The 27,603-nt window shown below is 36.9% G+C and overlaps 1 protein-coding gene across 6 annotated transcripts in view; it reads left to right on the forward strand.

The window, feature by feature from the left end:
• The window catches only part of NCOA3 (nuclear receptor coactivator 3), a 126,991-nt gene that overhangs the window by 57,245 nt on the left and 42,143 nt on the right, over positions 1-27,603 (forward strand). For 5 of the 6 annotated variants that reach the window (XM_043884509.1, XM_043884512.1, XM_043884511.1 and 2 more), the window contains exon 2: positions 3,170-3,254. The exons of the other annotated variant lie outside the window; for it this stretch is intronic. The gene's annotated coding sequence lies outside the window, so the exon portion shown is untranslated. The remainder of the gene's footprint in view (positions 1-3,169; positions 3,255-27,603) is intronic. 6 annotated transcript variants of the gene reach the window in all.

The raw sequence follows: 27,603 nt of genomic DNA on the forward strand, positions 1-27,603 counted from the left end.
ACTAGCTCTTATTAACAAAGCTCAGTTTGATCTCCCCAAGCCCCCAATAGCTTTCTAGTGATGCAGGTTTTGATAATGTGGATCTCATCAGTCACCTTTATGTTAATTCTAGTAGACAAATTGGGGCTTCCCAGGTGGCTCAGTGGTAAAGAATCCACCTGCCAATGCAGGATATACGGATTCAACCTCTGGGTCAGGAAGATCCCTAGGAGAAGGAAGTGACAATACATTCCAGTATTAGTGCCTGGGAAATCCCATAGACAGAGGAACGTGGTCGGCTACAGACCATGCGCTCGCAAAAAGAGTCAGACACAACTTGGCCACTAAACAAACAAACAAAAAATACAGTCCTAGGAAAACTGCCCGGACTGTTGCCTTTGCAGACCCTTGGTTCTAGACTAGTCAACTGCAGTGTCCCAGCGGTTCCATACTTGACAGGATCTTGGTAGATAGTACTCCTTTCAGTTTGCTGGTAGGCAGGCCAGTCATTGCTCTGATTATTTGGGGGCCTCTCTAATCCAGTTGCACACTTCCTGGGAGAGGAGAACTTTTTAGATGGTATTCCTTTATGTTCTGGGGGTTATGGGGTACAGCTTGTCTGTGTCAGTACTCCTTTGGATAATTCTCATCGACAGTACAATACTTGAGTATGACTGTAGGCGCTCTCACCAGCTTTTCACATTAGGCAGCAGTGCTTGTTCCCTGGATCAGTCATTAGGTACATTCTGACTCAAATGCCTTTTCCTGCCCACCCGTCTTGTTCTCTAGGTACTAATGTCACCCCATGAACTCCCCCTTACCTATCAAAAGGAGCAACAACAAAAGAACCATTTCTCTTTAAAAATTACATTTGTTTATTTTCGGCTGCACTGGCATGCATTGCTGCGTGCATGCTTTCTCTAGCTGTGGTCAGCGGGGCTCTGCTTGCGGTGTGCGAGCTTCTCAGTCCTGCGGCTTCTCTTCTGTTTGAGGCTCGTGGGCTCTAGAGCTCGGGCTCAGGAGTTGTGTACTGGCCGAGTTGCTCTGAGGCATGTGGAATCTTCCCAGACCAGGGATTGAACCCATGTTCCTTCCATTGGCAGGTGGATTCTTAGCCACTAGACTGCCAGGGAAGTACAAACCATTTCTGAGATGAAATTTGATTTAAAACTGGGGCCAGAAAACCTTGAACTTTCTTTACAGTACTTTTGCCTACCTTTTCCCCCTCCACTGTCCTCTAGTTAAATTGAATATAAAAATTCAAGTTATAAAACATTGAGTTGAATGAATTAATGAATTAAAGTTGCTCAGTCATGTCTTGACTTTTTGCAACCCCATGGACTATACGTACAGTCCTTGGAATTCTCCGAGTCAGAATACTGGAGTGGGTAGCCTTTTCCCTTCTCCAGGGGATCTACACAACCCAGGGATCGAACCTAGGTCTCCTACATTGCAGGTGGATTCTTTCCCAGCTGAGCCACCAGGGAAGCCCAGGAATACTGGAGCGGGTAGCCTATCCCTTCTCCAGCAGATCTTCTCAATCCAGGAATTGAACCGGGGTCTTTTGCATTGCAGTAGGATTCTTTACCAGCTGAGCTACCAGGGAACCTCAATTCATTTAGAAACCAAAGTTGTTTGTCTTTTCTCTTGTTTTTTATTGCAGTGTGCTTGGAAACTCTTGTTATACTATGTATCAGATAGTCTTGTTTGGCTAATAATTGTTTTTCTTTATTGAGCTTGTATATACTAGGTACTAGTAAGTAATTTAAGCATTTTCACTTAATTGTCACAAGAACCTTATGAGTTGTGATACCCATTTTAAGATGAGAAATCTAAGGCTCAAAGATGTCTTACATTGACCCAGGAGTACCTGACCAGTAAGTGAAAGAGCTGCGAGTTGGCTGATTCTAGATCTTGTGGGCTCTGAAGCTTCTGCTCTTTAACCATTATGCTAACAACCTATATGTACTATTGTGGATTGGAAGATGCAGTCCAAGAACTAGCTTACTTTTGGCATTATCTCAGTGATAAATTGGAGATTACTGTAATTATTAGTAGACACAGTACTAGATACAGGAGTTCCTTTTATAACTTTAATTGCATGCCACTTATATATTACCTAGATTTTCCTCTTCTCCCTTTGTCAGCAACGTTATGATGTGATATCGTTCTGCCCTCAACCCTCATCCCCCCGTTTCTCATCTTTAATTTGAGTTTCAAAAGTGCAACAGATCCTTCACATCATGCACCTAGATTGTGGTTGGTTGTTTCCCATCTACTGTGTGGATTGGCCATGAATGTGATGTGTTTGTTACTGGGAACTTGTGGTATATCATTTTTCCTTCCATCCTTTCTCAACAGTCCTGCCAGTTCCAGCAATAATGCTATTAACTTAAGCGCTTAGCTCTAGAATTAGTGGCAGTCAGAGTGTGCTCTGTCACATTTGGAAAATCCTAAGGTGAGAGTGAATGTTTCTGTTGGCTCACTTTTTTGTTGCACTAGAGCCTGCTCCACATTTCCTCAAGTGCAGGAGTCTGCAGTTCTATATGTTCACATATTTATTGAAGCTTATTTTGAAGAACTGTCCTTCATTTACCTGTCTCCTGTTTAAAATTATTATTTTTTTTTTTGTGAATGAAATGATGTACCCTTTCCTAGAGGGGAAGAAAATATCCAGTACTTTTTTTAAATTTCTTTCTCCCTTTTCTTTGGTTGCTTTATCCATCTATCTGGTGGGTATTTATCTTTTTTGGACTTGAAGATTTAATTAGCTTCTTATAGGATATTTATATTGTTTTAAATTGTTAATTTATTGAGCATTTCCTTTGGACTTGGGGGGAACATCCCAAGTTCAGATTACGCATCTGGTTTCATCACTCTTCAAAACTTGGAGCTGGTCTCCTTCATCACTACTTTGCATTATCTATGTTTACAAACTGTGACGGATTGTATTGTGTATGCCCTGCCTGATATTTTTTTTTTTAAACAGAAGTAGTATGGCAACATAAGGCATCAAGTTCAAATTCCTAGGAAGAGGCTTCGTACTTGATAACTTTTTGTTAGTTTTGTTTCTTATGTCCAGGGAAGGGAAAGGTGGGAAAAGTTAACTTGTGTGTGACTAATAATAATATTTATATTAAGAAAGGGCAATAAAAATCAACACCCTTTTTTTATTTGTTTTTGTCCTCAGGATCAAAATACTTGCTGAACAGTGGAGTCAGAGACCAATAAAAACAAACATAAACTACTTGAACAGCATTTGACTGGTTAGCCAGGTAATTCAGTTTTACTTTGGATCCTTTGTAATTTTCTGACTTCACCCTCTGAAGATGCTGCCCACTTCGTGATTTTATGATTTCGTCTTAAGCTTGTTTTATATGTTACGTTGTCCTCTTTAATGATACTGTTAGTTGAATGAAGGGTCTTGGAATAAGTTAATACATATGTATATTCTGTGTACAGATATAAACTTAGAGGGAAGAAGTATGTTACAGTTTAACATGAGATGCTGCCATCAGCCCTCTTCGTCTTTTTTTTTTTTTTAATTTTTTCCTTTATTTATTTATTTTTTTTTCAGTGGGTTTTGTCATACATTGATGTGAATCAGCCATAGATTTACACGTATTCCCCATCCCGATCCCCCCTCCCACCTCCCTCTCCACCCGATTCCTCTGGGTCTTCCCAGTGCACCAGGCCCGAGCACTTGTCTCATGCATCCCACCTGGGCTGGGGATCTGTTTCACCATAGATAATATACATGCTGTTCTTTCACAACATCCCACCCTCACCTTCTCCCACAGAGTTCAAAAGTCTGTTCTGTATTTCTGTGTCTCTTTTTCTGTTTTGCATATAGGGTTGTCGTTAGCATCTTTCTAAATTCCATATATATGTGTTAGTATGCTGTAATGTTCTTTATCTTTCTGGCTTACTTCACTCTGTATAATGGGCTCCAGTTTCATCCATCTCATTAGAACTGATTCAAATGAATTCTTTTTAACGGCTGAGTAATATTCCATGGTGTATATGTACCACAGCTTCCTTATCCATTCATCTGCTGATGGGCATCTAGGTTGCTTCCATGTCCTGGCTATTATAAACAGTGCTGCGATGAACATTGGGGTGCACATGTCTCTTTCAGATCTGGTTTCCTCAGTGTGTATGCCCAGAAGTGGTATTGCTGGGTCATATGGCAGTTCTATTTCCAGTTTTTTAAGAAATCTCCACACTGTTCTCCATAGCGGCTGTACTAGTTTGCATTCCCACCAACAGTGTAAGAGGGTTCCCTTTTCTCCACACCCTCTCCAGCATTTATTGCTTGTAGACTTTTGGATAGCAGCCATCCTGACTGGCGTGTAATGGTACCTCATTGTGGTTTTGATTTGCATTTCTCTGATAATGAGTGATGTTGAGCATCTTTTCATGTGTTTGTTAGCCATCTGTATGTCTTCTTTGGAGAAATGTCTGTTTAGTTCTTTGGCCCATTTTTTGATTGGGTCATTTATTTTTCTGGAATTGAGCTTCAAGAGTTGCTTGTATATTTTTGAGATTAATCCTTTGTCTGTTTCTTCATTTGCTATTATTTTCTCCCAATCTGAGCAGCCCTCTTCTTATGTGTGAATATTTTAATGGCACTTAAAATCAGAATCAGCTCCACCCATTTTGACTATTTCACCTTGCGGAGGCTAGTTTCCTCAGATTGCTTGTGCTGGTGTGTAGCATTTCAACTGACTCCTTTCCTAACTTTTGTTATGGAATCAGAATAGGAAAAATGAGAATGGAAAAATTGTCTGATAGCCATAGAAGCACTTATGCCTTGTTTAGGTAGTTAAATTTCTTTTTGTTAGTAACATTATTATTCTCTTGGTTTGCTGGGCTTGAAATCTGAGTCATCTTTGAATTCTGCCCCCTTTGATATTTTTAGTAAACAAGCCTTATCTGCTTTTCTATTTTCATGTCTCCTCTATTCGTTGAACTTTCTGTTACCAATCTTAGCTTCCTAGGCCAAGACCCCGTAATTTCATGCTTGTGTTTGAAATGTCCCTTTACTGCTTCTTATCTATACTGTGTCACCCACTTGAAAATTTGCTGGAAAATTTTCTTCAGTATATCCCTTTAATCAAGCCTCTTTTCTGTTATGAGCTTTGTATGACTCTTCCCTGGCTTGCAGGAAAAAAAAAAATACAAAGTCCTCTCGCTTACATTTGAAACAGTCCTTTATCTGATACTTTAGGCCTCCAGTTTCAGCTCTTGCTATTTCCCAATAAAATCCTTCAGTTAATTATGGTATACACCCATTATATTCTGAGCATAGTAGAGAACTATCTCCATAGTATTTATCTTAAAAAACAAAACTTTATATGAAAATTTCTAGTTCACAAAGTTAAAAAAATAAGAGTATAAAGAATTATCTAGATATCCTTAGATTCACTCTCTGGTTTTATTATTTGCATTCATGTGGGCTCTTACTCTTTCCTCTCTTTTTTTTTGAATTATTTGAGGGTTATGTTACATAGACTGTGCTTCTTTCCTTTAATACTTCTGCTTATTTCCTACGAATAGGGTCATTCTCTCATATAACCATTGTATGGTTATCAGCTTCATAAATGGATGTTAATATAGACCTGTTGTCCATCTTCCAGTTTTGTCAGTTGACCTAATAAAATCTCTCCCAGCAGTTTCCCTTGCTTCTTGTAACAGAAGCGAGTCTAAGCTCAGCTCAGGTACTACATGTAGTTACTATTTTTCTTTAGCCTCCTTTTTCCTGGAATATTTCCCCAGCCTCTTCTTTGTCTGGTATGACATTGACATTTTTGAAGACTGCAACCCTTCCCCTCCCTATGTTCTTCATTTTCTGTTTGAAACAGGATTAGAATGAGGTTATGTGTTCTTGGCAAGGATACTGCATAGGTGATGTGATACATCGAGAAAGATGTACACCTTCTGGAGGCACAGGATGTCTTCCGTCCCTCATTGGGATGTTAATTGTGATCACTTGGCCAGTGTGTTGCCTGCTTTCTCTGCTGTTAGAGTTTCTCCCCCTTCTTTAAGCAGTGATGGGGGAGACAATGCCAATACTATGATTCTCATCACAGTTTGCCCTAGATTTAGCATTCATTGATGATTCTTGTCTGATCTAATTTTTTACTATCATGCTTCCAAAATGGTCATTTTCTCATTCCATTCCCAGTGGAGCTTTTTCATCATGCTCCTGTGTCCTTGTGGGAAATAGTTTTAGAGACCAAGATCCTTGGTAGGTGTCCTTGTTGCTCCTAGATTGTCTTCTCTTCTTGACCCCTTCAGTGGACACAGCTAGGAAGTCAATGCATGTTTAGACATGTACATACATAAACATACTTGTTCATGTACACATGTACGTAGCAACATGCATCTACGTAGTTTATAAATCATGTGTTTATGTCAGTATGTCCAGTTTCGCTCCACATCTGCAGGGTTTTTTCTTTGCACCTCTTACTTTATATTTTTATATCCATTTTTATACCACTAGAGCCTTGGTTCCCAACATAGTACATTTACTTATTTGGTCTATCCTATAATATATCTAAAATCATTTCAGATTTGCTTTGCCCACTTAATTATAGTAAACAAAGTGAGTGGGGAATTTGTATATAGTTTTGCCCAGGACTGAGAGGAAATCCTATATTCATTTTTTTGACTTACATGTTTGTATTTAAAATTTTTTTATTTTTAAATTTTTATTGGAGGTTAGTTGATTTACAGTGTAAATCACTGTAAATCTGTAAATCACTGTAAATTTCAGGTGTAAAATACTATATTTTTAAAATACTTGAATTAGTCCTCCCTCCTTCTACCTTCCCTTCCCTCCCCATTTTTGTTTCCCACCCTTACTTGCTGCATGATGTAATTGTGATATTTGTTTGAAATGAAATAAGGTTTATTTATTTGTGTGCTTGAGTTTCAGTTTGTTTTAAAATGCTCCTCATTCTGATTCTGGTTTTATGTTGATTATGTAGAATATGAATACGTTTTCAAAGGTCAAAATTACACAAAAGATAGACATTCCCTTCTGTATCTTTTCCACCCTCATTTTCCCCATTTCTCAGAGGAAGCCACCTTCAGTGTTTTCTAGAGTGTTCTCCTGTATTTTCTTTTTGTAATGACAAGCAGATATATGTATTTTTTTTTTTTCCTTCCTCAATTGCTCACCAGTAACAGAATCTACTTGCAGTGCAGGAGATGCAGGTTCAATCACTGGGTTGGAAAGATCCCCTGGAGGAGGAAATGGCAACCCACTCGTGTTCTTGCCTGAAAAATCTCATGGATAGAGGAGCCTGGCAGGCTGTAGTCGAAAGAGTGGCAATGAGTTGGACACAACTGAGCAGCAGCAGCAGCATAGTTTTCATTATGTGCATATACCGTAGGTTATTCAGTCAGGTTCCTACGTATGGGTATTACCTAGGTTGTTTCCAGTATTTTGCAGTTAAAATGATGCTGCAATGAATAACCTTGTAAAAATATATTTTCATATTCTTGGGGGGGATATTTCCTTCAGGATAAATTCTTAGAAGTAAGATTACTAGGTTGGAGGGTAAATGTATATGTAGTTTTTGCTAGATGTTGTCTAATTACACTCCATAAGCATTATGCCATAAGCATATGAATTCACACCAGCAATGTGTGAGAGAGCCTATTTCCCCACTCTCATATTGTATAAGTTCTACTTAGTGTTTTTTTAGCTGCATCCACATTATTGAGTATATCAGTAGTTTATTTTTATTGCTGAGTAGTATTCCATTGGGCTTCCTATTTTTGGCTTCTATGAATAAAGCTTCTAGGAATATTTAAGTGCAAGTTTTTGTTTGGATTTTTTTCCCTCTTGAGTAAATACCCAGGAGTGTAATTGTCTTATGTTAAGTGTGTGCTTATCTTTATAAGAAATTGAAACTGTTTTCTAAAGTGGCTGTACCATTTTATATTCCACTTGCAGTTTATGAGAGTTCAAGTTCCACTTATATCTCTTTATGAAACGTCTGTTCAAATTTTGTGCATTTCTTAAATTGGGTGGTTTGTTTTCTTATTGTATGACTTAAATTTTCCTGGGTACAAATTCTTTTCTGATATATTTTGAGAGTATTTTCTTCTGGTCTTTGGTCTCCCTTTTCATATTCTTGATTTTTTTTTTTTGAGAATATAGGCATTTTGAATAAAATAAATTTTTGTTTTGGCTTATGAGTAATCGTTTTTTAGTGTGTGAAGAGATCTCTGCCTATTAATGAGTTTATGAAGATTTTTCTCCTTTGTTGTAGAAGTTATGTAATTTTATCTTTATATTTAGGTGTGTGATCCATTTTGATTTAATATTTGCGTGTGGTGTGAAGAAAGGATTGAGGATACGTTTTAAAAAACATTGACATTCTGTTCCATGGCTATTTGTTGAAGACTCTTTTTTCCATTGTGTTGCTTTTTAATTGTGTGTGTGTGTGTGTGTGTGTGTACACATGTGTGCTCAGTTGTGTCTGACTCTTTGTTACTTCATGGACTGAAGCCTGCCAGGCTCTTCTGTCCAAGGAATTTTCTAGGCAAGGATAATGAGTAGGTTGCCATTTTCTCCTGCAGCAGAACTTCCCGAACCAGGCATTGAACCTGTGTCTTCTGCACTGGCAGGCGGATTCTTTACCAGTGAGCCACCTGGGAAGCCATTTATATATGTAGTCGGAATCTGTTTCTGGTCTTTATTCTGTTCCATTGATTCATCAATCCTTAGGCCCATCAATCCAGTGCAGCTTTATAGTGAAGCTTGAAAGTAGGTGGTGTGAGTGTTTCAACTTTTTCTTCTTTGTCATGATTTCTCTGGGTAATCTAAATCTTTTAGAATTTTGGTACAAATCTCAGGATATGTTTGTTAGTCCCTGCAATCTTGTCAGTCTCTCTGAGAAACTGCCCTGTAGTATCTATCCAGCTTGACCATTCTGAATTCTCGCTATTATCTTGTCCATTCTGCAAGATTGCTGGGCTCTGTTGGAGTTCTCCTCCCTCTGTTGTGATCTGGGAAAATTGCCTCCTAGAAGGAAGCCTGGCTGAAGGCAGGGCTCACGTTCTCATGTTGTTCCTTCTCCCCTCATGCCCAGTTGTTTTCCTGATCTCAGGGGCCACAATTTCTCACTGCTTGTTCTCTGATATTTGAATATAGTTTGTTCAGTTTGTGTTGGGATGAGTCTCATTATTCTCTCTTGACCTAAATTGGAAGCCCACAGTTGATTCTTGAGTTAATTTAAAAAAAAAAAAAAAGGGCTTTTCTCATGCTGTGCCAAAAGGAGCAGAAAGATATGTTTAACCATAGAAACTTCTTTGATTGTTATTTTATTTACTTTTGGGGCTGTGCTGTGCAGCATGCAGGGTCTTAGCTCTCTCACCAGGAATTGAACCCAGGTCTCCTGCCATGGAAATGTGGTGTCTTAACTACTGGACTGCCAGGGAACCTCCCTGAGGGTATTTTATTGAACAGCTTCTGAGACCAGAGGATTTATTTCTCTCTGGAAGTTTTCCTAAGGAATATAGGCTTGCATTTCTAAAGTCTCTTTTATTCTTGTATCTTGAGACTAGGAAACCAGTCTCAACAAAGTCTACTAGATTTCATTTGCAGGACCTATAAATATGAATGAATTGTCTCTCCTCCCAGTTCATCAGATTTACTGAGTCTCTGGCTTACTTTTGATGCTGGTCCCTATAAGCAAAGAATAGGTACCAGGCCTATAGGTATTGACTTATAAACTGAAGTCATTATTTGTTAATGATGGGCTTGTCATGCCTCACTAAATGAGAATTATTCTCAGTTATGACATTCAAGATGCAGACTTGATTATCCAATTATCCTGATAAATGGGTTGACAGATTTTTATCAAACCTATGCAATTAATATTATTGACATGAAAAGTAGAGAGACTCAGTTTTTATGTTTCTATTTTTTCCCCTGCAATTTGAGGACATCGAATCAGGTGCCACATAGAATGCTTTTAGAGTACATAAGTGTAATTTATTAAATTGAGGGCTAGATATAGAAGAGAAAAAAAAAAGGGCTTCTTTATAGAACCCATCGGAAAACATAATACTAAACAAAAATATTTTAAAACAAATAATTGCAGTTAAAATCTTCACTAGTTCATTCAGTCCTGTGTAAATCTGTTTTGCTGAATCTTTTTTTTTTTTTTTGCAGTCTGCTTTGAAGACATCATCCACTTAGGTGTATAAAGGGGCCTAGAAATTTTGACTTAGTTCTCCCTCCAGTACAGTTGTGAACTTGTGTAAGTTACCTTAGGTCAGTAATCTGTCACCCAGAATTTATTTCATAAAATATCTAGATTTGTTATCTTTTATTTATAAAAATATTAAGATATGTAATCTTTTCCATGAGAATCTTAGACTTCAAGGCAAACAGCAGAGGAAAGCCGAGCCACCGATTTGGCAGTTAGACATTTTGGATGTCCTTCATTCATCATTATGGACAGGAGTTTTCATCTGATGTTCTTAATTGTTGGCCTGAAGGAGTACTTTTAGTTCCTGAAGTATTTGAGACTAATTGTCACAGATTTTACTTATGTGAAAATGTTTATTTCACATTCATTTTTGAAGGATTCCCTGTATATAAAATTCGATGTCAGTTACTCAGCACTTGAAAGATCTTGTTCTGTTGTCTGATTGTTTCTAAAAAGGTAATTTTTATCTTTGTTTCTCTGTATATATGGTCTTATGGTCTTTTTTTTCTTGTGACTACTTTCAAGATTTTCTCTTGATGTTTGAATTTAAATACTTGGACTATGATATACTTAGGTTTGGTTTTCTTTGTATTTATTCTTCTTGGAATTAACTGAACTTCAGTGTGTAGACGGTGTTTTCATCAAGTTTGGGGAAGTTTTGGCCATTATTTCTTGAAGTTTTTGTTTTTGCTTCTGTCTCACTTCTGGGGCTCCAGTTAACATGTTTGATAGACCATTTGCTATTTCTCACTTGTCCTTTCCGTTTGTCTTCAATTTGTTTTCCTTCCATTCTTCAAGTTTTGATAACACTTTAAGTTCAGTTACTTTATTTCTTCTCCAGTCTGAATGATACTCAATAAGAAAGTACTTTTCTGTTTCAGCCTTGTTCTTACAACCCAGCGTTGTAAAGGGCTTAAGCCAATGGATTTATCAAAGTTGTATAACTAGTTTGTAATGTAACTGAAGTTACAACTTACATCTTGATTCTTTGCAAACTTTAGACCTTTCCTTTCTGTAGTTTGTGAACTTTATGTTGTAATAAGTTGCAGTCATTTTAAATATTCATGCTGAGGAGGTAGAGGATACTGCTTAAACATTATACAGTTGCAGAAAATTGAAGGTAAGTTCTTATTTGTGGCTTAAGAATGATTTTTAATAGAAAAATGTAAGTATCACTGAAGTCAGTAATACTTTAGAAACTTACAGATGACATTACTCCAGCAATGAAAGTAAGCCTTTGGTTATTTAACAGAAAAATTCAACTTTAACTATAGAAATTCTAACATCATGACTTTCTGGAGTTTAGGCTGTGATATTATTCATGGTCTTGGAAATAAACTCTTTGAATACAACCTCAGTTAATGGATGTATTTCATGTAGATTTCTGAAACTGATTTTTATGTCATCTTTGTTAAAATTAAAACACTGTATAGTTGGATAGAGGAATGAAAATACTGCCAAGGCCAGGATAGTTATCACATGCTTTCATATCATATTTTATTAATAATATTGTAGTTTCTAAAGTTCTAGCAGAAGTCCTGAGAATCTTGATATTTAGAAAAGGTATTGCATATGAATGATGTTCTAAGTTGTAAGAACTGTATTTGTTTCTGTCCTTCAATTTAGTTTGATATTGAATTACTAGAGTTTAAAGATAACAGTTTTAATTATAAACTGCTTTTTATGCTTTATAATTAAAATGAATTAAACTCATGGAAATCTGTAAAGCAACTGTTATTTAAAAACCAAACAGTTTAAGTGAACTGCTCCTCCCCTACTCAGTGTAAATGAATGATGATTAGATTAGGAGGTGAAACTGTCAGTAAGATGAAGATATTTAAAATTGTTTTTTAAAGTGACGTGCGTAGGGATGGGTTGAGAATCCATGGTACTTGGTGATGACCAGCCTGGTAAAGGCCATACTTCTTCACTGTTTTCTTTTTGTAAAAAGACTGGTAGGAAATTCTAGTGAACGTGGCTGGAAAATAGTAACTTCTCATTGAGGACTTCAGATGGGCCAGTTCTATTGAAAGCCTGTTGTTGGAACAGCTATAAATGGTGCAGTTAAACTCAGAGATTCCATGAAAAAAGGAGTAGAGTATTTGATGTCATAAGTTTTAAGGTTTCCGGGGATTTTTAAGGGGAGGAATGGAAATATTTAAGGGTTTGGGCTCTGATATTGGAAAGACGTGGGTTTAATTTCTAGCTCCATCACTTACTAGATATTTGACCTTGAGTGAGTTATTTTACTTCCCTGTTTTCTTATTAAAAGGAATAAAGTTGAATTCTATACTTTCATCTGTTCTTTGTATCAGAGGACTGCAGTGGAGATTGAGTAGTAGATGAAATACACTCAACACAGGATCTAGCTCAAATGTTAGATTAAGTATTTTTCCACATAATTTTTAAAATTTAACATTAAAATTATGCAGTATTTTATATGAGCAAGAGTATATATTATTTGTGAGTTATAAAGCATACTTTGATGAACACCTGTAAACCTACTACTTAAATTTAAGAGCGGGAAGGTTGTTAGGTATATCCATTCCCTCTGTGTTTCTCCATGAACTCATCTTGCCTGGATCCCAGAAGTAACAGTTTCCTTTAGTTGCAGTTGCTTTCAAAAAAGTTTGAAAAGCCACACATGTATGTGTTCCTGAACAATGTTCAGTTTTGTCTTTCAGCTTTACAAAAATATAAGGAATGTAGTATACTTGCTTTTTTAACTTTTGATTGCTTTTAAGATTCCACCATGTTGTATATGATTTATTTATTTTTTCTGCTACTATATTGTAGTCTTTTGTATGGCTTTATTAGAATCTTTTACATTTGGGATTGAACATTAGTTTTCTCTAGTTCTTGATGCATGAATGATATTTCAATGAACATTTTAATATATGTCACTTGCTGCAGAGAGACTTGTTATTACTCTAAAGTTTTAAAAGATAAACTTGATTTTTAACTGCTGATATAATAAATTTACTTTTAATGGGGAATTTCTTGAGAAAAAAGTAAATTTTCTTATTGAAATAGCCCTGTTTCATTAGCTAATTTATTTTATACAAGTCATGTATTATTTATCACAGGATTAGCAGTATGTACTGCAATGTTTTTAAACAACTTTATTAAAGTATAATTTGCAGACAATAAAATTCACCAACCTTACATTTACAGTTTGAGTTTTGGCAAGTGTAACCATTATCTCACTTAGGACAGAAGACACTCCCACCACTCCCTAAAGTTCCCTTGTGCCCCTCTACAGTTTGTCCTCTCTGCTGGTAACTGGGCTGTTTTAAGTCACTGCAGTTTTCCTTTTCTTGAATTTCATATAAATGGTAATCCCCTTATGTGTGTATTATTTTGTAATTGTTCCACCTTTCCTGAATATTCTATCCTTTTTCGTCTTTGTATTTTCATTTTGGAAGAGAGGAAAAGGGAGTGAGGGAGAGAAAGAAAAAGTATGTGTGTGTATTCAGGCTCACTGGTGCCACTCCTCTCACCAAGCAGCTCTGTCCATGGACAGCATTCTTCATTTTTGTTAGTGATTTATTTTTTAATTTATTTTATTTATTTATTAGTGATTTTGATTTTAATACTCTCATGTGCTTCCGTCTCTCTCCTTACATTCTCCATCTGTTCCTGTATGTTGTCCACTTTTGCCATTCGAGCCCTTAGCATATTAAGGGCTTAGCATATTCATACTTAAAATTGCACAAGTGATTCCACTTAAAAAAATTTTAAAGACCCTGCCTCTTTCCTGTTTACTAGCAGTCTTTGGAGGATTCTTATATAGGTGGCCACATTAAAAACTTGTACTAAATGTTCACAGTAACAGTGTTCATGTTAGCGGAAAAGTGGAAACAGCCTAATGTCCATCAACTGATGATTGGATAAATATATATCTATGTAATGAAGTACTGTTACATGTTACAACATGGATAGGCCTTTAGGTTGAGCCAGTCACACAGTATGAACTGTCCAGAATAGGTGAATCCATAGAGACTGAAAGTAGGTTAGTGGTTGCCTAGGGTGAGGGTGTGAGAGAAGTTGGGTGGGGTGGGGGGGATGGAAGCATGAGGGGAGTGACAGCTAAGGGGTTTCTTTGTGCAGTAATGAAAATGTTCTGGAATTGACAGTGGTGACAGTTTGTGTATTTTAAGCATGTGGTATATGAATTTTATCTTTTTAAAATTCTTGCTGTTGGTATTTTTTATTTTTAGTTGGAAGATAGTTGCTTAACAATGGTAAATCATATCTTAATGAAGCTGTTAGAGAATATAGCTGATGTATTTAGGAATACTAAGAGTTCTATGATGCCAAAAAGGAATTTTATGGGAAAATATGGGTACTTTTCTAATGGCACTGACTTCAGAAGGTGTGCTGTCTACCTCAAACTTTTCTGAGATTCAAAAATAACGTGTTAATTAAACTCACCTCAATTTTTAAAAAACCTTAGTCTTTTGTTAGAGTAGTTGGCCTGAAATTACAGGGTTAATGTTAATTCCAGCCCCATATCTTCATTTGTCAAGAAAGTTTATGTCAAAAAGACTTTATTCAAAAAAGAATTCAAAATTATACCCAAATCCATCTACACTTTTCTATATGTCTGCTAAATGTTTGTAAGTTACTTGTGGATATTTTGCAGTTATACATCGAGAAATCAATTTTTTGCTCTCAAGCTTATAAGGCCAGTTAGAAGATACTAAGAAAGCCATAATTTGGTGGATCTGCTCTCTTGGGCTGATGAAGTGCTATGGTTTTAAGTGGAAAAGCGAAAGTTATTTTACTGGAGATAATCTGATTACACTAGAGCCCTCACTCCTTTTTTATTTAGGTTTTAAGCTTTTAAAAGATTCTTTCTGTGCAATGATGACTGATGACTAGTGATGTATTTTAAATGTGGAGGTCACTAGTTTTATGATATATAGGAGAATATCAGTGTATTTATAATTTTGAAAGCTTAGTTTGAATTTAATGTTGGTGAAAGATCAATTTACTTTTCAAAGATAGTATTTTTTTGTAGCATAGGTCGCATACTACACAGAAAAACTTCAAAAAGAAAATTCCTATTAATAGTTTTGTTCTATTATTAAAGTGAAAAACTGCTTAAACTGGTTTACTTTTAAGGATGAAGCTTTCTGAATATGTAGAGAAAACTCTTAAAGTTATAATACCCATCTTTGGCACAAATAACAAACTGCTCTACTAGTGTAATCACTATTTTTCTGTTCTTGGTAAAAGTGGATGGAGGTAAGGTTGTAGTAATTGTTCACAGTCAGGGTTTGTTAAAGGGACAGTTTTATTAGACTTGGAAAATATAGACATAAAGTCATCAGGTTGGTAATAATATAGATCTTGTAGTATTTAATTTTGTAGCTTAATTAAGAATATAATTGGCCTTAAATATCAGCTCAATGATCCAGAAATACAAATAATCTGGTTTATATCACAGTTATCAGTGGCCCTGTCTCTCATGTGCCAAACTCTTAGAGTAGTTACTTTTTTATTACTCTGTTTTCAAAAGAATATGTTTGGAATCTGTAATTTTTAACATGTAAAGCCTGCATTATTTTGAAGTTGATATTGAAAACCTATAAACTTCTGAGCTTGAGTAGTATTTTCTGTGTATAACCATTACATGCAGCTGGTGTGTTCAAAATTGCCTTTTCTGGTACTCTGCTTTGTGAAAAATAGTATGTATTGGACATGAGTGTATGACAGCTGACATTTATCAAGGATAACAGGAGCTCATTTTCACATTTTAAATACTTTGAAAGCTTTGCATGTGCACACATGCTCAACATATGTTCCTAAGATTTAAATATGTTTTCCATCATGTATCAATCTTTAATGAACTTCACATATTAAGCTCATACTGTATGAGTCCACAGTCAACCTAAAGATCAGAAGTATAGGGCATTTAATTCACCTCCATAAAATTTTGTCTTTCATAGTTGAAAAATCATTCCAAGTAAAAATGAACCTAATGTTTTCCAGGTAGCACTCCTGTTACATAATGTGTGATTTGTCATTACTTTCATTCCCCTACTATAAAATTTGCCCCTCATGTAGAAAATGGCCTTACAGAAACTTTATTTTTGCTACATTGACTGCTAGCATATTGTTCTTGGTTTAAAAAGATTTTTATAGAGCTAGTTGTTTTATTGGAGGGTGACCATAAATAGAATTGGATGATTCTTAATCTAGTTCTTAGCCTTTTAAAGTTTTCTTTAAAATGAGATTGTGATAATAATTTATAAAGAACTTTAGAACTGCAGAGTCCATAATGTGTTGGCAAGCTTGTTAATTAAAATAACACCTTTATGGTTGATGCAGTTTTCAGATACTGCAACCCTTGGATATGTTGACATGCAGATCACATTGACTTTCTGCAAGGTAACAGGAGACATGCTTTGACTTCAGAAGATAAATTGGCCATGCACAGCTGTAATCCTACTGTCTCTTCATTTCTAGACTTGATTTAGTAGTATAAGGTCTTTGATTTCTAAACCCTGGGAAATAAGTTGAAATATACTTTTTGTGTGTTATTAGAATTTATATTTTGGCTTTTGATAAGCCTGTTATGTGGTGTAAAGGTACCATGTAAATTGTAGGCATTTTATTGCTAAAGTAACTCCCAATTCCATTTGAAATATAAGAAGCCCGAGTTTTGTCCCTTTCTGTTTTTCTTTCAACAATTGAAAAAGAAGCCATTTTATTAAGAATGATGAGTAATGAATGGGATTTTAAATTTAGGCTAGTTAAATTGCCAGTGTCTATATTTTAAAAAAATTGTAGTGGAATTAGTTATGAATTTTAACATGATTTTTCAAAGAAGAAATTGTCCTTAAATTGCGACCCAAGTGTCCTTTTTAATGCAAGATACTGTTTCAACAAATTATTTTGACAGGAAAATGTACAGTATCAGAGAAGTTTAAGGAAAATATTTGAATTGTTTACATAAGAACGGTTTAAGACCACTACCAAAACTATATTTGTAGATCTGAGCATCTTTGAGAATTTAGTGCTTCTCAAATGACATCTCTAATCTCCTGTTAGGTCCCAAGGTTTAGATTTGCTTAATTCATGGCAAATAGACGGGGAAACAGTGGAAACAGTGGCTGACTTTATTTTTCTGCACTCCAAAATCATTGTAGATGGTGATTGCAGCATGAAATTAAAAGATACTGACTCCTTGGAAGGAAAGTTGTGACCAACCTTGACAGCATATTAAAAAGCAGAGACATTACTTTGTCAACAAAGGTCCATCTAGTCAAGGCTTTGGTTTTTCCAGTAGTCATGTATGGATGTGAGTGTTGGATTATAAAGAAAACTGAGCGCCGAAGAATTGATGCTTTTGAACTGTGGTGTTGGAGAAGACTCTTGAGAGTCCCTTGGACTGCAAGGAGATCCAACCAGTCCATCCTAAAGGAGATCAGTCCTGGGTGTTCATTGGAAGGAGTGATGTTGAAGCTGAAACTCCAATACATTGGCCACCTGATGCAGAGAGCTAACTCATTTGAAAAGACCCTGATGCTGGGAAAGATTGAGGGCGGGAGGAGAAGAGGACAACAGAGGATGGGATGGTTGGATGGCATCACCGACTCGATGGACATGGGTTTGGGTGAACTCTGGGAGTTGGTGATGGACAGGGGGGCCTGGTGTGCTGTGGTTCATGGGGTCGCAAAGTCGGACACTACTGAGTGAATGAACTGAACTGATTCTGCTAATATTGGAGTTGGAAAACACAAATACATTGTTTCCTGCATTTATTTGAGTTGTAGAGGTAGTTATTTTATAATTATTCTCTCTTTCAAATAACTTTGATTCTGTCTGTAAATCATAAGATTCTTGTGGGAGCCATCTTTCAGGCCTACCATTTGCTCACCACTAAGCTTTTTGTTTGTTTGTTTTGGATGTGTGATTTTTTAAAAACTTCTTTCAGCAACCTTGTAAAGGTGATGGTATATCCACTCTCAAGAAAAGAACATTAAGATGCAGAGATTTAAATTTGTCAAATACCGTATTGGGGCTTAGATCAAATCTGTGTTCTTTCCGTTTTTTACTTCACTGTGCTGCCTGCTGGTTGGATTCATCAGTCCCCGCTCCCCACTGCACCCCGCCCCAGTTCAGTGATTATGTGTGTGGTGTCTGGCCTAAGAATTGATCCTAATCTATTGAGTTTTGTTTCAAATGTGGGCTTAAGCATCCCGTTCTAACCACATCTATTCAGAGTTCTGATATTTGGTGCTCAGATAATGGGCAGTACCATCTTTTTTATACTTAATAATTTATTAAGTTTTGTATTTTATTCTTTTTAGAACATTGTTGCTCTATATGTATTTTCATGGCTGTTGATTATCTTATTAAGGATTGTAATCATTTAAACTTACTTGAAGATTTTATTGGGTGGTTAATTCATCTTTTGGGATCAGTGCAATTTCTTGGCCATCTTTCTTAGGTCAATTTTTAAATCCACTTGGTAAGTTTAGATTATAATTTGTATCTTGAGTGGGAAGTTTTTCTTTTTTTTGGTGCACTTCGTGTGTCCCCCTTTCACTGTCCCTGGCACTCATAGCTTATTTGTGTTGCATTCAGAAATCATTTCCACCATACCGTTGGCCTATTTTCAAGATTCTATTCTGAGGTATTATTGTAATATCAGAACTATGCATGATGTGGGTTTTGTATGTACATATTTTCTTTGATTTACAATGGGGTTACATCCCAATGAGCCCATTGTAAGTTGAAATGTGCCACTGCCCAGTATCATGAGAGAGCATCCTACTGCTTTTCGCCAGCTGGGAGAAAAATCAAAATTCAGAATTTGACGTAAGATTTGACTGAATGCATATCCCTTTTGCACTGTTGTAAAGTTGGAAAATCGTAAGTTGAACTTTTGTAAGTTGAGGACCAACTATATTACCTCCCCCACTTTTTTTTCTTACATAACTATAGGTAACAGTGTGATATAATCAGCTAGATAGCTATTGATAGAGCTTTTTTTATTTTACCTTTCAGGAATTTTATGTTTAATTTCTACTTATGAGCCTTGCTTTTTGTGTTACCTTGTGCATGACTTAATTTCTTGAGTTTCTTTGCTAGTTCCTAGTGCTAGAGTTTAGTAGGTTCATAGAGTCATCAACTTATTGCTGTATGTTTGTTCTGTGTCTTGGTCCATAGACATATTTGTTAGGTTTATTATGATTGTATCTTTCAAGATTAAAAAGAATATCTTGTCATTATTATATTAAGAGCAAGGGGGGAGAATGTCGTTGGTTGAAAGCAGATTCCACTACATCATCTCATCAGGAAGTCCTCTGTTCTTTTGATCACACAGCATGGCTTATTTATATAGGCCTGCATATAGTAGATACTGGAGTATTTATTAAATGAGTGTGTAGAGAATCTTGGAGAAGCTGTACTGATATCAAACCCTCAATCCCTACTTTAATCTAGGACAGTGCTTCTCAAAGGTTGGTTTGTGAACCCTTGAGAGTCCCTGAGAACCTTTTGTGGAGTCCACAGTGTTAAAATTGTTTTATAGTAATATATTTTCCATTTTCATCCTGTTAATGCTCTGATGGTACAAGAGCAGTGATGCATAAAACTGCCGGTGTCTTAGTGTGAATCAAGGCAGTGGCACTGCCAGACTACTGGTCGTCAATTACGTTTTTCACGCCTCTGTGCTCAGACTTAAAGGAAAAAAAACAAAGAAAAACTTGATATAAACTCCACTTCTTTATCACTTTGGATTATCTTTGATGAAGGAACAAAATTTGCTCATTTCATTAAATCTTGACAGTTGAGTACTGTATTTTTAACATTCTTTTAGTGAGAATGGAAAATATGCAAAAAACACTTCTGCCTACCAAAGTAGGATGGTTGTCTTGGGGAAGAACACTTGTGTGATTGGCTTTTATTCACAACAGGCCACATTTTTTCATGAAATATCGTTTTTACTTGAAAGAATGACTAACAAACTGTGGTTTTTGGAATTTGGGTATTTGGCAGACAGTTTCTTAAAACTGAGCAAGGTGAACCTATCGCTTTAACGAAAGCATCTGAGAGTATTTGTTGACAGTGGTAAAGTTGGGAGTTTTCAAGTAGAAATTATGTTAATTTTGAATCTGTTACCATGACTGTGACAGCTTCTCAGCCCTCAAAGACTTTATGAATGAGATGGATGGTGATATTAATGTGGAGTTTTTGATATTGTATAATGTATCAGGATTTGAAAATCTGCTTATTCAGTGAACCAGTATTATCCAAATGATAATGTTTGATGTTGCAGAATCATGCATGGGTAAAAGTTTTTTTCAGAGTGTAAGTTAGTATTTTAATGTAACAGTATGAAAGTTCACTGATAGGGTTTCAGATTGCACTTTGCAACTGACCTTTAAGAAAGTACCACTTTCTTAATGCCAGGGATTGCTGGCAACACCAGAAGCTAGGAGAGGGTGGAGCAGATCTCCTTTGGAGCCTTCAGGAAGAGTGTGGCCCAGTCATGCCATGTCAATTTTGGACATTGAGCCTGGAGAACTTCAAGAGAATATCCTGTTGTTTGTGGTAACTCGTTAACAGTAGTCACAGGAGACTTAATACAGTAAGCAAATCTGAGTAAGTTGTATTCAGGGTATGCCTCATGTTATTTTGTTTTGTTGTGTTTTTTGCAATATTTTGTAAGTTTGGAAGTATTTTCAAGTGAAAACTGAAAGTACCATTTGTCATTTTAGCATAATATCAAGGAAAATTATTTATAATGAATTATAAAAGGCTGTTGAAATAGTCTTTCCTTTTACAAGTACGTGTATCTATGTGACTGGATTTTCTTCATATATTTCAATCAATAGGACATATCGCAGCAGGTTGAATGGTATAGTAGATAAGAGGATCCAGCTGTCTTCTGTTGTCTGACATTAAGGTTTGTAAACACGTGAAACAGTGCCACCTCTCATGCGATTGTTTTGTTTCAGGTTATTTTTCATAAAATTGTTAACAGTAATGTATAATGGACTTGTTTTTAAATGTAGTAATACTTCAAGTGTTTCTCAGTATTAATTTCTAATGTAAATATTGATAGACAATAACCCACATAACCAAAGCTTTTTAGAGTTCAAGAAATCCTGATATTAAAAAGGTGGAGAACTTCTGACCTAGTGCATCTGGTTAGAACTGTACCAGCTTTTGACTTAAACTTTGCACCTCGTTGTATCTTTGAATAGCTATGTGACATGGTGTACTATGTCTGGTACTCAGTTGTTCTTGCTTTTAAATTACATGAAAGTCTTAGTTGCTCAGTCGTGTTTGACTTTTTGTGACCCCATGGACCTTAGCCCGCCAGGCTCCTTGAATCCTTGGAATTCTCCAGGCTAGAATACTGGAGTGGGTTGCCATTCCCTTCTTCAGGGGATCTTCCCGACCCAGGGATCAAACCCAGGTCTCCTGCATTGCGGACGGATTCTTTACCATCTGAGCCACCAAGGAAGCCCTTTAAATTACATATCAGCCATTAATTTTCAGTGGAGATGTTTTATAGCCCAAAATACAATTTGTGATTCTACATATACTAGTTTGTTGATTTCCTGGCACTGGGTCATCAGCTTGTTGGAGGCCAAAACGAAACCAAAAGAAACCCCCAAAACAATAGCAGCAAAAAACTTGTCTGTTTTGATCAGCAGTTCATCCCAAGTATATTGGTATAGCAGATGCAGTTTCCTTTGTGTGGCCAACAGTCAGACTCTTTAAGATCCCCTGGAGAAGGGAATGGCTAGCCACTCCAGTATTCTTGCCTGGGGAGTTACAGGGACTGAGGAGCCTGGTGGGCTGCAGCCAATGGGGTCGCAGAGTCGAAAGCACTGAGTGACTAACACTTTCACTTTCACACTTAAAAAAAAAACAAGAAAAACTTTCCCTCCTCCCCAGTTTTATTGAGAAAATTGTTGACATATGTCACTGAATAAGTTTAAGGGGTTCAGCAGGATGGTGTGGTTTATACATATTGTGGCATGATGGCCACTATAGGTTCAGCTACACCCATCATCTCACATAGATACGATAAAAGGAAAGAAGGAAAAAATTTCTTCCCTGTGATGTGAACTTTTTAGGATTTACTGTTAACAACTTCTCTGTATTTCATACAGCAGTGTTAGCATAGTCCTCATGCTGTATGTTATGTCCCTGTTACGTTGTGACCACTCTCAGGATGCTTGCTGAAGTGGGTTTTGGTTTTAACCAGTTTAGTTGTATGAATGGTTTTACAAGGGTTCATAATTAAAATTTTGCCTCAAATGTTCTCTCACGATAAGGAGATGCCCCCCCCTTTATTTATTCCACATGCATAGGCAGGTTTGTGAAGTACACAGAAAGGCTCTTTTAAGTCATGAGTCATAGAACTGACCTTTGAATAGAAAGAAAAAAACCACACTATGTTTCATGTGAGATTATTTGAGTGATGATCTTTTCATCCTGTTGCTCAGTAGTTCATAGAATCGCTTGCTGCAGATTTCTTCCCTTGAACAATCATGATCTAGAGGTACAGCTTTTTAGCTCCACATAGTATAGTAGGTATATTTTGGAGGAGACTAGGAGGCAGTTGAAGTTTGTTTTGGACTTTAGCTTTTTTCAGCCATGCTACCACTACACCACCCTCCAACAGGTAAATGATGTTAGGAATGCGTTCCTACTTTCTTTTTGGACTTTGGTATATATGCTCTCATTCACTGTTTGTATTACTGTCATCCTGAAATCAGTAATGACTTTTGGAGATTTATTTGAAAAGAGAACTTCTGTCATCAGACATATAACTTCTAGGCATATGGAAGCATTATTTTTTAAAAAAGGATTCTTTTGAATTTTAAGGTTTTTTAGTGTAGGGGTGGAATTATAATCACTAAAGAGTAACTATGCTGTGAAGTCAGAAAAAGAAAAAAGGCAATGGAAACAGCTAGGACTGAGCACAGACTAACTGTAGTCTACATGATGACCCATTCAGGAAGTCTTATGAGTCACACTTGCCATGTCGTGTTGCTCAAGTAAGAGGCCATCTGCCCCAGTGTCTTTTCTTTTCGAGAAGGAAATCAGGCTAGGATGTTTTTCCTGTGATACGTTATTCTCTCTTTTTCTACCTTTAGTACCTGTTTTTGGAAAATTAATTCAAAGTGCTTCGTCATCTTATATTTCCCTGTTGTTAATTTTTGAGATGTTAGTCTTATAGGGAAACTCAATGTAGCTTCTCTGTAGTCTCGATATTGGTGGACAGAGCTAACTTCAGGACTGCAGGGGAAAGTGTCTTGGTACTTCAAGCTTTTTTACTCTGCAGGCATTCCCATTTTATCAGCATCTGTCTTGCAGTTGACCCATGGTCACCATTCCCTGTATCATTCGTTACTTGACTAGTGCTGCTTCTACAGCAGCTTTGCTGCTCTCAGTCGTTTGGTTGCCAGGTGACTAATGGCATCATTTCTTTAGTTTTAACATTTCTTTAGAAAATTTTCTTAAAAATTATTTTTGACGGTGCTGTGTCTTTTCCTGCTTGGTGGGCTTTTCTCTAGTTGCCACGAGCAGGGGCTCCTCTTCACTGCGTTGTGCGTGCTTCTCACTGTGGTGGCCTCCCTTGTTAGGAGCGGGCTCGCAGACGTCAGTAGTTGTGGCCTGTGGGCTCAGTATCTGTGGCTCCCGGGCTCTGGAGCACAGAGGCTCAATACGTGTGGCTCCCGGGGTTAGAATATCTTTTCTTCTGCTAGACAGCCTGGAATAGGAGAGAATGAGGAACATGCTGTGATCATCTCTCCTTTATATCTTTATTGCTTATTAATTAAATTTATATCAGATTTTATTTTTGCTCTGTGCACACACTCCTCTAACTCCCCACTGCTTATCTTAATCCAGAGCTTTACCACTTACCTTAAGGAGGTTGAACACTTTCTTCTTCCTTCCTTCCTTTCTTTTCACTTACATTTTCATTATGTGCCAGGGGACAGCCTTAGGTATAAATAATACTTTTGATGTGGAGATATTTATGTCTGTCAAAGAAAAAAAAAAAACGTCAAATCCAGAAATACAAAGAGGTCTTCAAAAAGAACCAGCACTCTTTGCTTTACCTGGTACGTTTGAAGGTACTTGGATAACCTCTTCAGAATCTTCTAAAAGCTTCCTGCTTACTCTTTAATTACACTTATTTATCTTAAGGACATAGACAGCTATGACAGTAGTTTTATTCTGTCTCCATGGTTTTATATTAGCTACTAACTGCCATTCACCACACTATTTCAGTGGGAAAATATTTTGAATTCCAGTCAGCTGTCTGTACACTGAAGATAGCCTGAATAGTTCTGGCTAATTTATTTGTCTGAAGCTTTTTAATTTGTTGTTGTGTGGGATATTTAACTATTTGTTTTTCAAATGAGAACAAAATTGATGTTGCTGAACGTACATCTTTGTTTGGTATGGTGTACCTTGGAGGGTTCACCATTTTGCCCTATTCCGGTTGCTTGCTTTGTATTGCTTTTCATTCTCACAATAAACATAAGAATATGGAAGATGTGATTATTCCCAGTTTTTACAGGCAGTCAGCTTTCTATAGGTGACAAAAGTCTGATTCCAACAAAGCCCTGCTGTCTTTTTATCGTACCACAGTACGTCAGCTGAAGAATTCAAACCCTTGAGTTTTATTTTGATAGATATCTTGAAGCCAGCATATTTTTTTTGGAATGGGAATATCTAAGTGAAAAATGACATGTCAGAAAAAAAGCAGAACTGTTCTCCAAGGTATTTAGCCCCGTCCCCCTAGTCTTCTCTGTATTTTAGGAATATTGTGGTTGGTCAGAAGTATAGCTGATGGGAAGGGAAGAAAGAGGAAAACTGAAGTTGGAAAGAGGAACACAGGGAATGGTGGTATTAGGAGTGAAAAGAGAGAGGGAGTTTGTAATAAGATAGTCTCTGCACGTTTATGTAATGGTTTAGAGCTGATAGTATAGAAAGTGGAGACAAATGTGGATAAGAGTAGAGTGTAGTATTGAAAATGTGATGAAGTATGAAAAATGCATTAGAATAAAGGAGGGGATGGCTTTAAAATTAAATTATTTTATTTATTTATTTTTGGCTGTGCTGGGTCTTCGTCGCTGGCAGGCTTTCTCTAGTTGCAGGGAGTGGGGGCTACCCTTTGTTTTGGTTCTTGGACTTCTCACTGTGGTGGCTTCTCATTGCGGAGCCCAGGCTCTCGGCGGGGGGCTTCAGTAATGGCCGCTTGTGGGCTCTAGAGCACAGACTCAGTAGTTGTGCAGCAGGTGGAATGTTCCCAGACCAGGGATTCAATCCGTGTCTCCTGCATTGGCAGGTGGGTTCTTATCCACGGTGCCACCAGGGCAGTCCCAGGACAGCTTTTTCTAATCGGATAATTGCGAATGGTTTCACCAAAGGTGACAGTCATTTGATCCTAAAGGATGACTAAAAGTGTTTCAGTATTGTAGATAAGAGAGGGATAGAGGGGACATCTAAAAAGAAATAAGTGACTTAAGGGTTAAATACACATAGGAGCTGTTTTCATGAATATCTTTTGTCAGAATCTTTTAGGTCACTTGGGTGGTGGAGGTGGTGGTGAGGAAGAAGTACAACTAGATAGTATGTTGTTTAGGAGTGAAATAATTTATTATTATTAATAATAGATAATAAAATAGCTGAATCAGGTTTATGATGTTCAAGCTTATGTCTCATTCCTGTGAATGTTAAATTGTCGGAGTCTCTAACCTTTAAAGCTACCAAAGCATTACCCAACTCGTTAGTATGCTGTCAGGAGAGGGTAGTTTGATTTCAGTGGAATTGGCTTGCTTAACTCCCTCTGCACAGTGTATATTTGTGAACTTCATCTCTGTTGCTCATGTAGAGGTTGAGAAGTCTCTTGGCAACAAGCTTCCAGTTGCATCTAGCACCTGCCTTGGCTAATTGGTATGCCCAGTTCTGGTACTGGAACCTCTGGGGAGTTTGTGTTTGAGTTCAGCTTCATCAGGCTTAAACCAGAGCATCAGTGTAAAGGGGCTTTGGGGTCAGCTGTTGATTGAGAAGGGGTACAAGCAGTACAGTGCAAGCAGCACAGAGAGAGAAGGGAGAAGGAGACCTTGTGGATGAAATAGCTGTTACTTCATGTTTGGATGTTTCTCAGCTCAACTTACATATTAAAAGTAAGATATTTTATTGCTCTTTGCTATCCCCTTTCCAAATCTGCAGGCATTAATAACTAAAGATAGAGGAAAAGAATTGACCAGGACCTGAGATTTATAGTGTTTTGTGGCAGATGTCCATGCCAAGGTAGTTTATTGTTGATACAGTTCATATGCTTTTCCCCTGTTTTTAAAAAACTGTAGGCTAGTAGGTTTCCTATTGGTTTTGCCTTCATTTTAACACTTAACCAAATTATGTTGTTATAATTGTATGTTTTCCTCTTCTGCTTGCCTGAGAGTTCTAATAGTGGGTGGTGTCATTTATCTCTTATTTTCTGGTCCCAGAATGGTCTGGGCATGCAAATGTTTGAACAGAAATGAAATTAGATTTAAAAAATGGATTGCATTAGGTGATTTATAGTGCATCCTACTAAGCATACCAGGTTCTCAACAACAAAACAAAAGGATATTGCAAGTTAGTTTTTATTTGGACCTGCCAGCCCTTGGCTTTCGGCTCTTATCCTCCATACCAAGATTCAATTAAAACATAAAGGTAGGAGATAGTCACTGGTGAGGAAATGTCCATAGTGGCTCCATGTCTATGGACTTAACCTCCTCCTTTGCTTTTTTGTCCCCTAAACACACACGTTTTATTTCGTTTCCTTTCTTTGCTCAATGGTGCTGGTTCTCTTGGAGCTGCACAGAAGACTGAAATAAAACCTCTAATTTTATATTTTAGAAAATATAATCTTGTAGGATTAAACCTAACTGGTGATGACTATCTGTATACTATATTTGAGTAAGAGTGTCAATTTGGAACTGACATTTTGGGTAGTGTGTTTATGTACGGATGTCTCATATATCTTTCCCAAGGGTAATTTTTTTCTAATTGGCTTAATCAGCCTCTAGTTTTATATAATGTTTCAAGCAGTTTTCAATAAATAATTCAAATTCACAGTTGTATGAAAATTTTCTTAAGTTACTGAGATTCTCAGGAGACTCCCAGAAATACTCACTAATTGACATATTTAATCGTACCTTGTGTAATATATCAGACAGACAAGCCTGATAAATAAACCAGATTATTGGTGGGATAGTCAAAAGTACTTGTCTCTAGCATTTAATCTTGGGAAACCCAAGAATGAAAATACTTGACAGGTTATTTTGGTTATAGTTGGGGCTTCCCAGGTGGCTCAGATGGTAAAGCGTCTGCCTGTAATGTGGGAGACCCAGGT

The sequence above is a fragment of the Cervus elaphus genome, chromosome 23 (genome assembly GCF_910594005.1).
Source record: "Cervus elaphus chromosome 23, mCerEla1.1, whole genome shotgun sequence".
Classification (NCBI taxonomy): domain Eukaryota; kingdom Metazoa; phylum Chordata; class Mammalia; order Artiodactyla; family Cervidae; genus Cervus; species Cervus elaphus.